The following is an 11851-nucleotide window of genomic DNA, read 5'->3' on the forward strand; positions in this document are numbered from 1 at the left end:
GGGCAGCACCGCCTCCCGCAAGGCTCTCTGATGCGTTTTCGAGGGGGTCAGAGGGCCCTTTTTGAGCAGAGTAGTGCGCCTCTGGAGTGGCGTGACTCCTCATTCACACGCTCAGATTTAAAAAAAAAAATCTCTGGAAATGCTAGTCCCCTTTTGCTGACTTCTCAAATCAACTTTGCCCCTACGCAATTCGGTACAGTATCTGACTTTGGCTTGTGGTGATGAGTGAGTGAAAAGTTGGGAGGGGGCAGGAGCGGAGATACTCAGCATAATGGCCACCACTATTTTTGCTCAGTTTTGGGGCGTCCCAGAGGCACCTGGCTCAGCAGAGGCTGCTCCGGGATGCATTAGGATGTGCTTTTCTTCGCTTTTATGTGAGATTGCTCTTGCGTTATCTCATGCCTTGCTGCTATTGCGTTAAAAGGCATTTTTTTTGTAATAGCATTCTCTCATTTCGAAGAGCGAAACAGAGAGTGGAAGGAATTTGGCGGAATTAGCTAAGCCCTCTTCCCAGAAATGAGACCTGCAGCTCCTATCTACCATCAGCCTCCTTACACATACAGACAAACAATGTTCCTGAACTGCAGTGGAAACCACAGGGAGATGTTCCAGAGGTATGAACTGGTATAAGTGACTCACTAATCCTCTAATGCTTCAGCTCACAATGACTCTTGCATCTAACAGGCAATGACATGATCCTTTTTAGACTCCCAGGGTGCCTGAATCCTTCGGTCTGGTTCGTTGTTGTTGCTTCTGCTGCTTGCCTTGTAGTTTGTGGGGAGTAGGGGAGTAGGAGACAGAGAATGCCTTTGCTGATTTGTGTTTCAAAAATAAAAGTTCATCTTTTGGTGAACTAACTGAACGAGCACCCAATTTAGGCTACCTTGCTTAGAAAGAGGACAGGGCAGAAACAAAGGGTGCTGATTAAAAACCTACTTTTGGCAGCATGACTCAACATCATTAACTAAATGGATGCTATTGATCAGATTTAGTAAGGAGAGCAGTGGACCTGAAGCTGCTGTTCGTTAAGGGAAATCTTATGTACCTGATTTAGCTCAATGAGAGCAAGCCTTAAAGCATTTATTTATTTGATTTTTATCCCACCTTTCGCCCTTACTGGGGACCCAAGGCAGCATACAAAAAATAAATAAATCAACAATTAGTTAAAACAAATGAAAATTATAGACTTTGATATATCCATATTTAAAACATTATTCTAAAACTATAAATGTTAAAAGATCTCCATATCTTAATAGCCTTCTGGCTCCCTCAAAGCCTCTCTAAAGAAGTATATTTTCACCTGCCAGCAGAAGGAAAGGAAGGAAGGAGCCAAACACATCCTCCCAAGAGAGGGAGTTTTATAATATGAGAGCAGCCACAAACAAACAAAAACCCTCTCTCAGATCCTCACCATATGTGTTTGGGAGAGTGGTAGAACTAAGAGAAAGCACTGCTCTGAGGACCTCAGTATACATGGGGCTTGTACAGGAAGGTATAGTCTTTCAGTTAGCTTGGACCTAAGTTATAAATGGCTTTAACTGTCATGACCAGCATTTTGAATAAAGCCCCAGAACAAACTGGCAGTTTCTTTCTTTCTTTCTATGCCGACCATCTGGCAACTCAGGCCACTCTGGGCGGTTTACACAGCAAGTCCACCAGGACATGGATGATGGTGGCCATGCCAGGAGCATCACTAGGAGACACTCAGTTTAATGATGTACCGCTTATACTTTAGAAAAATTAATCAAAGGTGCACTCTACAAACAGAATGGAAATTATTCAAAGTCATTTAAGTCAATGTGAACATGCCTACTGAAATATATACCACATGACTTTACAGTGATTTTAAAAAAATGGGATTGGAAGTAGTGTAATAGATGGTGTCAAACATTGTCCAGTAAAGCCTTGCTTCAAATTTCTGATCAGCTTTGAAACCAAACAGATACATAGCCCACTTTTTCTCAGTTCAGCTACCTTACAGAGTTGTTGTAACAATGAAAACATAATTCTATGAATGCCCCTGTGTTCACCTTAAAAGATAGAGGGGGACAAAGGTGGAGACTGATATGATGCCTTATACACCAATTACAGTATTGTGCTATATTGTGCAATTCTGACATGTTTTATGTTGGCTCCCAAATTTATTCAACAAATCCCATCTCCAGTCTAGTGCCTGTCTTCCTAACTACCCTGTTTTCCCGAAAATAAGACCTAACCTGAAAATAAGCCCTAGTATGTATGATTCTTCAGGATGCCTGTAATATAAGCCCTGCCCCCAAAATAACCCCCAGTAAAGTGAAAGCCCCCTCCACCATTGTGCAGCAAGCAGAGGAAGGTGACATGACTGTATTTGAATAAATGTAGATTGTTGCACATGAAAAAAATAAAACATCCCCTGAAAATAAGCTCTAATGTGTTTTTGGAGCAAAAATTAATATAAGACCCTGTCTTATTTTCGGGAAAACATGGTAGTAATTTCAGCATAGCTTCAGGCTGACTTTTCATATGTAGCTGTAAGCTGAAATGCCAGCTTAAATGATCATGGAAGCTGTTATTATTTTCTTTCAGTAGGAAAAAAAATCATACAGTCTGACAGGAACATATATTGGTAGAGATATTTGGGAGTATCAAATAAAAATTAAGTCCATACTGAAGAATCCCAAAGCCACTACAAGGATACACTATGTGAAAATAATTTCTCCTACTGAGATGGAGAGTTACAGATTTTTAATAACACAGAATAATAGTACATTGCCCTGGGACAAATCCTCAGCTGAGTTCAGTATGTTTTTTGCAGACAGGTTTCTGTTTTGACTTCTTTTCTTTCTGCATAGTCAGTTATCATTTACAGAATCTGCAGGGCACTTAATAATCAAGTGCATATTATTCATGGGATATGCCTGAGGTGTGCTTCCATATATATACCTATACATATATGTATACATGCAAGGTGTCAAGCTTATGCTGGGTCAGAAAAGCCCACACTAATCACTGAACCACACTGCCCAGGCTTTCCTGATGTAAGTAAAGTTCAAGGAGGCCAAAGGTGCTGATGTCTGGGGGAAATCTTTCTTCCTGTTACTTTCCTAACAGTCTGAAGTCAATCTGACTACTTAGTGGACCAGGGAGTTACCAAAAATCCACAAAGATAAGTGGATTCTTATGGCAATTTTGCAAAATAGTAATACTCACAAAATACATAGGCTCCCAGTAGGTGATTGAGGCAAGGCCTGTCTTTAGTACCAACAATCCTCTTATTCCCCAAATAACCAAACAACTGTAACATTTTATGTTTTATTAAAGATGTTGAAAAAAGTCAACAAGAACAAAGCTTCCAAACAATTTCAAAAGCTACAGAAGCAGTCAAAAAGCTTTGGAGCAAATGAGCATTCAAAAAGGTTTGAGGGGAGAATAATTCTGGAAAACAAGAAACCTAGCTGTCCTACGCTAATACTATATTCTAGAAAAATTTCAGCATAGTTCCAGAGCATATGTAAAGTATAAATCAGGAAACAAGGCAGTAGTTGAGCATAACATAGAGATGACTAGGCTAAACTAAGTAACATCTCTCTCCATTTTTATATGCATCATTCCAATATGCAATCCTTCAATGAGATGTGCCAACCAGGCTTTGAATCACTCTTATCCTTTACAAAGTAGAGAATAACTTATCTCCCCTTCCCTTCTCTTTGGCTGAAACCATTCTTTGCTAATTTGCTTTGGCCTTGGAGCTTTGTTTCTCACAGAGATAAAACACCAATGGTATGGTCTCCCAGTGAATGGGCAATTTCATCCCCTGCTCCTCACATACTTGTCCTAGACTATCTAGAAAGTCTGTTTCAAAAGAGCAACCAAAAACTATGATCCCCTATTTTTTTCAGTTTTTTGATACATGGACACACATGATCAGTCATATAGGAATCATATACCAATACCTCTTCAGATGCTTAGGTGAGTGAGATGTGAAGGCTAACAAAAATATGAGAGTTGGTGGGTCGGGAAGATTACTTCTGACAAGCAGATTGTTCAAGAAACTTTGACTGTATGCCTGTTGCAATAGTTCCTTATGCCCTGAAGGCTCAGGATAACAACAGCCTCTGCCTAATATCTGCCTGGCTCTCCCAGGTTAAAGTTGTGTCTCACACATTTGTTTCCTGGTACATTCTGTACTTGTCAGAGAAATGAGTGATCACCCACTGCAGGCTGAGTGTTCTAGTCACCCGGCCTCTACCTCTGAGCATCTCCTCCAAATCCTGGGACACTTTCCATCCCCATGCCACCTTCTTTTAGTTTCACACTGTATTTTCTTCTCCCACTTCTAAGCTGTATTTGTTTTCTCATCCGCCCACTAAGACTTGACCCTGCTGCATTTGCTAGCACTTGAAAAAAAAATCTCCCCATAACTTGGGGTGTCCTTTCCTACAGCATTTCCTGTGCAGTAAAATCAAGACACTCTTCTCACAAGCCCCTAGTGAACAAGAAGAAACATAGTTAAAGAGTTAGATGTTGCTTGGTGCCACATAAATGTTTTCAGAGAGGATTTTCCACTCTTTGCAATCTTGCCTGTGCAAACCCTGAAAAGGGGTGAGTTTTTTTTTCACAGTTTGATTTTTATATATATGAATATTTGTCGAGCAAAAAAAGTGCTGTGTCTTTTCAAGTCTACACAAAAACTTAAAACAGCCATCTGGCAATGCAATATTTCAAAGCCCACACTTGAGTCAATACGTAGATCCAATTCATTTGTTAAACCAGCAAGGTCACTGAGCTCTAATGGCTTGGGACCAGCTCTTGGTTTGATTAATTGAGCTGGTGGCCCATTTCACATGTTTTCATCTGAAAAGTAAATTAGGAATGTTTTAATCACTTGACCCATATAATACTACTGCATTTGACAGGTTGTAACCTGTGAACATGAACTATAATTGCAAAACTGTGACCTCATCTAGGTCGCTGGCAAACCACGTCTGGAGAGGTCATGTTGACCCTGATTCAGTAGCCAGAAAACAATTAGATCATCTTGCCTTTATCTGGAGCCAAGGCCTTGCATGAAGACAAAACATTGATAACACACCTACTCGTTAGCATTGCTGATTAACGCACGGATGTAATCCATGACTATGAAGCTTACTAGCTGTTAGGATTGTTTACTCTGTACTATAAAATAAACCTCTCACTGAGGGTGAGGAGAGCTTTTGGTTCATGACACTTGTCTCCGTGTCTTGATTGCTGGATCCTGGGCTAGGATCCCTCATCAGTTGGTGACCCCGACGTGATCATCCAGCTCCCATCAGCCGAGCCGACATTCTTCTGATGTAGGCCCAGCTCCCATCACCCTGCTGCCCTCGACTGGAATAGTCTTCGTGCACCCAGCGTCAGCTCCCGGGTAAGCATGGGCTCTTCATATACTAAGGAACAGGAGCAACACGCTCGAGAGCTAAGTAGGCTCGTTCAGCAGAATTGCAAGAGACAAGTGTCAGATAAAGAAATATTGGAATTGTTAAGTGAGATAGATCAGAGTTGTGCTTGGTATCCTATGCATGGAAGTTTGAAGTTAGAAGTTTGGCAAAAGATAGGGAAAGAATTGCAGTCAGAGCCAAGAGCAAGTATTACATGTTTGTTAACTTGGAAAGTTATTTATGAGGCACTCTCTGTATTTCATGGAAACTACAATTTGCTTTTAAAAGGAGCAGAGGAAAAACTTTCATCTCCGCAGTTTGTGTTAGCCCCCCCTGCTGCTTCTACAGCGCTGCCTCCACCGGCCCCCCTTGCTGCTGCTTCTTCAGCATTGCCTCCACCAAATTTAGATCCTTTACCGTCTGCTCCTGTAGAGGAAAAAACTGAAACTTTAAGTGAGAGTTCTCGAGAGGGTTGTGTAGTATCTGGCATACGAGAGACCCCAGTGAGCCAACGTAACATTCTTTTTGCTCCAGAAGGTGAAAGTAATTTGTTTAAACAACTCCCTCAAATTCTTCTTCCCCTCCCTTCGGCCTCCCTGCTAATTGCGGAACCGCCTGGGATGCCTCGCAGTCCTCCTGTGTTGGACCCTGCCTGTGTGATTTTAGCTCAGAGAGATGAGGCCGCTGTTTCTGCTTGCTGTGACTTGCTCCCATCTCAAGGGGTCTGTGAACTGCAACTCAGTCTTACAGACAAAGGGACAGAGGCTCTCCCCAAATGCTCATCTGTCCAACAGCCAGTCCCTAGTGACTGGAACAGGGGTCTCCTGCCACAAGAGGAAGGAATCATTTGCCCTAAGCAAATGAAAATTAATCTTGCATCAGCCACTGATGGTCTTCAAAGACCAGAGATGGCCAAAACAGGGGAAACAGCTGACTGCTTGCCTCCTTTCTGGGCAGGTCTGGACGCACCAGCCACATTGCTGATGAGGTCACATTACAGCGGAGAGAAATGGGATTCAGGGCAGCCCCCAGGGCAGCCCCCAGGGGATTTGCGAGAGTTATTTCAGGTCATGTTTGCAAGGGAAGCTTGCTGTGTGTCTTCTGTGCAGGTAGTAGTCTGCTACGTCTCCGAGTAAGGGGGCAGCTGTTGCACCTCCACAGGAGTTGATCTCATGGTTGCTAAATGCAGTTTGCTATATCTCCGAGTAAATGATTGCTTGTGTCAGGAACTGTTTATGTTCTTTTCTGCTGAATGCTGTCGTTAAGGAGCGCTTTCTTCTGTCTTATCAGCTGGCCAGATATTAAAGGGTAATAGGTTTAAAGGGTAATAAGTATTGAATTTCAGAGAAACAATTCTTAGTTTAAAGCTCAGAAAATCCGAAAGCTTTTTCCCTATTTCTTACAGTCATAAGAGGCAAAATAAATTCAACAGATGTAAAAGTTTTTTTGAGATTACTGTCAAAGAGCCATTATTGCATAGGGTTAAATTTGCTCTGAGTCTATGGCTGTTCAAGTCTATAGGACTGTGTTATGGTCACAGCTCCATGATGACACCTAAGCATTTTGACAGGTAATTTTTTGTTATGAGGCCAGTCATTCATCAACAGGTAATTTAATTAGTGACCCAGCAGTAAAAATACTGGGACATGTATGGAAGCTAGTATTCACTTCATATTTAAAGCATTGTTCCTCTATCATACCTTGCATTACTTAGTAGTTTCCTAAATATCTCAGCGTGATGGGTCTAATCTCATCCACGGATACAGTGCAGCCTGCTAGGACATAAAGTCTGTATTGTTTTCCCTGCTCTGTGAAGTAGAAAACTCTAGGTCATAGCCTGGCGTAAAGCCCAGACTTCTTATCAGCGATTCTGGGCGTTCTGCAAGAGAATGCTATTCATCTCGGACAGTCTAAGAGAGAATCATTTGTTAACACTTAACTCCTGTAAATATGCTTGTGCAACCTCAGAGGGAATAAACAGACTGAGCATAAAAATTTTGCATCTTTAACACATCTATTGCATGTCAGTTTTAGCATTGTATACACATGATCTCTCAACAACTTCATCGTGGATGGTCTGCCAATCTTAGCTATACCACGGCTGTCAATTACAGTTCTCTTCTTCATCCCTAACTAGAAGGATAGGCTTACAATTAGTGAAAGATGCACTTATCAGACACTCCTTTGAACTTGTACTCCCGCATTAAAGCAGTTACAGATTTGTGTTGCCAAAGCTTGTTCCAGATAGTGCCGTAATCAACTTTTGCTAATTTTTTTTGTTGTCTGCAGGTAATGTTGAATTCTCCAAAAGACAAGCGCCTGCTTCTCTGTGTTTTCTGTCAATTAACCATTTGTTTTCTTCCCAGCATCTTGTATTCTCCTCACAGACAGTTCATCTTCTTGAGGTTTTGTTACGTGACAGCTTTTGAATTTTTTTTCTATGACTTTAATTGTTACTTGCTTTAAGACATGTGATCCAACACTGTATTTGAATATCTTGTGTGCTCAATAAGGAATCACCCTGAAGCATAGGATTTCTTTTTAAGTCTACAGGGCAAGAAATTGTGGAAAGCGCACATTTAACATTTAATTCTCCAGATATTTCTATGCAACAGTTCTGTGTACCTTAACATTTTCTGCCTTTTTCCTTGTAGCAGTCTGCTGTGTTCATGCACTCCTAGCAATGGAAACAAGGTGATGCTTATGACTCACTGATTGCGCAGAGATGGATTTTGCAATGGTTCTGCTGATGGTAAAACATAGAGCTTATTAGCTAATTCTGGTTATGTATCTTTCCATATTTAGGTCCTATAGGGGTATATAAGCTAAGCCCAGTAGATAGGTTGAAGAAATGCTGTAGTGTTTATACATAGCTGTTCACACACCACACTCACGTTTTTGTGTTTAAAGCTTTAAGGAGTTATACTATATGTGACAATGTTTGAATACCTCCCTAATTAGAACATTCCACATTGGGAGATATCTATCTAAATTTTCTTTTCATGCCAGCTAACTGTACAATTACAAGATCAGGTTTTATCTGTGTTCACATGTTTCTGAAAGATCCAAGTTTACAGGACTGAAAACAACAACTCAAAGAGCAAAGTTGGCTGCTGCTATAAATAGTCTTTAATATTGCTAATCAAATTGAACTTACGTATCTATCCCAATCCACATGGTTTAGAGCCAAATCACTTATGGCCCATGGATACTTTTGGTATTAAGTCAGCCTTAGCAGAATTAAAAGAAAAGGGGGAATTATCCCTGGACTATCCCTAGGCCTGGGTCTCAAGGATGGGTCTCATGAATAAAGAATCCATGGTCTCATGTATAAAGAATTCACTCTTGCATCAATTCTCTTCACTTCCTTCTAAGAATCATTTCAATAGTTACTGCATTAATAATTGTTCATACTCAAAGTTTTAAAGGTCTCCTTATCTATATATCATCATTCTTTATTACAGTCAAAGACCTACAAAGTCCAATAAAGGCTTCCACGTTCGTTTAAAGTTCATCAATGCTTTGTCCTTTATCTTTTTATTAAATCCTTTGTTTCCTTTTCTTCCAAACTAACCACTTGTGTTCATAGACACTCTAGGTGTCCAACCCTTAGTTCGCTATCGGAAGCTCCAGGTCCAGGTTGGCTGATTACGTGGCGGTTGACACTCCAGACGGTCCTTTGAGGGTGCCAGCTCGGTGCGACCACATCATGTTGTGGCCTCGACATCTGACCACTCCAATCCCAGACTTCAGCTCACGCCAGAACAGTCCCAGGATGACACCAAGGGAACAGAGATGGCAACAGCAGGAGCCTCAGCCACCACCTGTCACTTGGGGTGCCCTTAAGACTCTCTCAGCAGAGGCCGCAGGACTTTTGCAATTTACTCAGATGGAACCTACACCCGAGAATTTTCTGGCCGCCATTATCACCATTCTTAATTATAACTCTGCTCTTACTATTGTAATGTATTTTATTTGTATCTTTCCAATTATGTTGTGTGCACCAACACATGCATTGCTTTTACACGATCGCTTACAATATAACATTTGGGTTCGTCTTGCTGAGGAGGTTAACACTACTGACTTCTGTCTTTCTCAAGTACCTGACATACATGGCTTATTAAGTACTTGTCTTGTTCCAGTCTGTAAAGCCCCTGGTAATATTGGTACTGACTCAGGATTAAGTAAACTCATGAATGAGTCACAGATACAATATTCCTCTCTACCGAATTGGGGACCTATTCAACAACAGCTGCCTGCAGAAGCATTTCAGGTACTTACACCTCATGTTGCTAATGCAGTCAACACATGTGCCCGCATTATAAACTGTACCCAAGCAAAGGTTCCTGGGGGGTTCTGAACCCTGGCAATCTCCAATGGAATTGTACCAGAAACATCACTCATATTACAATGTAATCTTATACTCAAAAGCTGAATATTCTGCTCTTATTTTAGTTTTGTAGGCTTACCAGCTATGGTAAAAGTAAATGCTCGCAACACTGCACGAATTGCCTGCTTATTAGCAAAAACCATTAACACTACTTCCACTGCTATCAGTTTATTGGCAACTGAACAGCAGGAACTGCGACAAGCCATTTTGGACAATCGGGCTGCTATTGATTATCTATTATTACAACAGCATTTGGGCTGTGAAGCCATAAAAGAAATGTGTTGCTTTAATCTAACAGACAACAGCAATAGAATTCAACAACAGATCAACACTCTAAAAAGTTATGCAGCCTCTATCAAAGAGCAAATCGGTCCAGCATGGTGGGATGCTCTCTGGAGCTGGTTACCTGTGGGCTGGATTCGAAAGGTAGTGCAATGGCTTATCATGTCTGGGTTCATTTTAATTGCCTTTTGCTGCTTCTTGCAATGCCTGCCAAATTTACTAAATCTTTTCATGTCTTCATGCTCCAAAACAAAACCATTATCACCTCGACAGGTTTATTATCAACGGCTAAAGAAAAGGGGGAGATGTGACCTCATCTAGGTCGCTGGCAAACCACGTCTGGAGAGGTCATGTTGACCCTGATTCAGTAGCCAGAAAACAATTAGATCATCTTGCCTTTATCTGGAGCCAAGGCCTTGCATGAAGACAAAACATTGATAACACACCTACTCGTTAGCATTGCTGATTAACGCACGGATGTAATCCATGACTATGAAGCTTACTAGCTGTTAGGATTGTTTACTCTGTACTATAAAATAAACCTCTCACTGAGGGTGAGGAGAGCTTTTGGTTCATGACACTTGTCTCCGTGTCTTGATTGCTGGATCCTGGGCTAGGATCCCTCATCACAAAACCACCACCATTTACGTACTTCGTTGCAGGTAAGCTCCTGGAAAGATAGCAGTGAAGCAAAGAAACAGAACATTAATTATACAACTGTTTCCATGGAGTAGTTAGCTCTGTAATTTAAGCTTGAGCATATTATTTCTATTCTGCAAGGTAAAAGAGGCACACAAGTTTCAGTTTTAGCCAGAGAGACTTTACAGTTCTTTTTCATGGAAGGAGACAAAGCTGCAAAGCTATTTGCTTAGTTGTCTAGTTAGATTACTGCAGAAGGAACTGCTAATCTATGTTTACTGGTCTCCAGAAATAACCAACATCTGATGCCATGTAGTACTTATAAATAAAGGTCTTTGCATTTACTAAAGAGAAACTGAAGTTCACCCCATGAGAGATTAGGGAATTCCTTCTGATGTATCTTGTTTTCTCTCTAAATACAGTGGTGCCTTGACATACAAACTTAACGGATTCCGGAACTCTGGTCGTAACTCAAAATGGTCGTAAGTCGAAGCACAATAGGAATTCATTGAAATGCAATAAATCTGTTCTGGCCGAAGGGGAAAAAAATCACAAAAATAAATAAATAAATAAATAAAACCACTGCAAAACCCATCGGAAACGTGATTAATCCATTCCAGCCGAAGGGGAAAAAAAGAAAAGCCAACAAACCATGCAAGACCTTTCAGAAATGCAAAAAAAGCAAAGCAGAAAGCAAACAAACCATGCAAGACCCAGCGGAAATGCAAAAAAAGCAAAGCAGAAAGCAAGCAAACCGTGCAAGACCCATCGGAAATGCAAACAAAGCAAAGCAGAAAGCAAACAAACCCCACAAGACCCATCGGAAATGCAAAAAAAAGCAAAAAGCAAACAAACCCCACAAGACCCATCGGAAATGGGGGGAAAAACCAAAAAAACAAACTGCAAGACCCATCACAGCACAAAAACATAACCCCCCCACCCCAAAACCACACTGCAATACACACCAAGAATAGTTTTTTAAAAGCAGAAAGCAGCACCTTACTTTACCAGGCAGTCCGAAGCCTCCTCCGATTGCACAATCTCTAACTGCTGGGGTGAAATAGCTACAAAGAAGCAGCCTCTTTGCCACTAACAGTTAGCAATTTGAATTCCCCACCTTTTTTCCTTACCATTTCCTGGT

The 11851-nt window shown here is 41.1% G+C and overlaps 1 long non-coding RNA gene across 1 annotated transcript; it reads left to right on the plus strand.

Annotated features, from left to right (window-relative positions):
• The first annotated feature begins 362 nt into the window (after window positions 1–362).
• LOC140706352 (uncharacterized) lies at window positions 363–11288 on the plus strand. The gene is made up of 2 exons (XR_012085995.2): window positions 363–614; window positions 11133–11288. It is a non-coding gene; the product is annotated as an uncharacterized LOC140706352 (long non-coding RNA).
• The last annotated feature ends 563 nt before the right edge of the window (window positions 11289–11851 follow it).

The sequence above is a fragment of the Pogona vitticeps genome, chromosome 1 (genome assembly GCF_051106095.1).
Source record: "Pogona vitticeps strain Pit_001003342236 chromosome 1, PviZW2.1, whole genome shotgun sequence".
Lineage (NCBI taxonomy): Eukaryota > Metazoa > Chordata > Lepidosauria > Squamata > Agamidae > Pogona > Pogona vitticeps.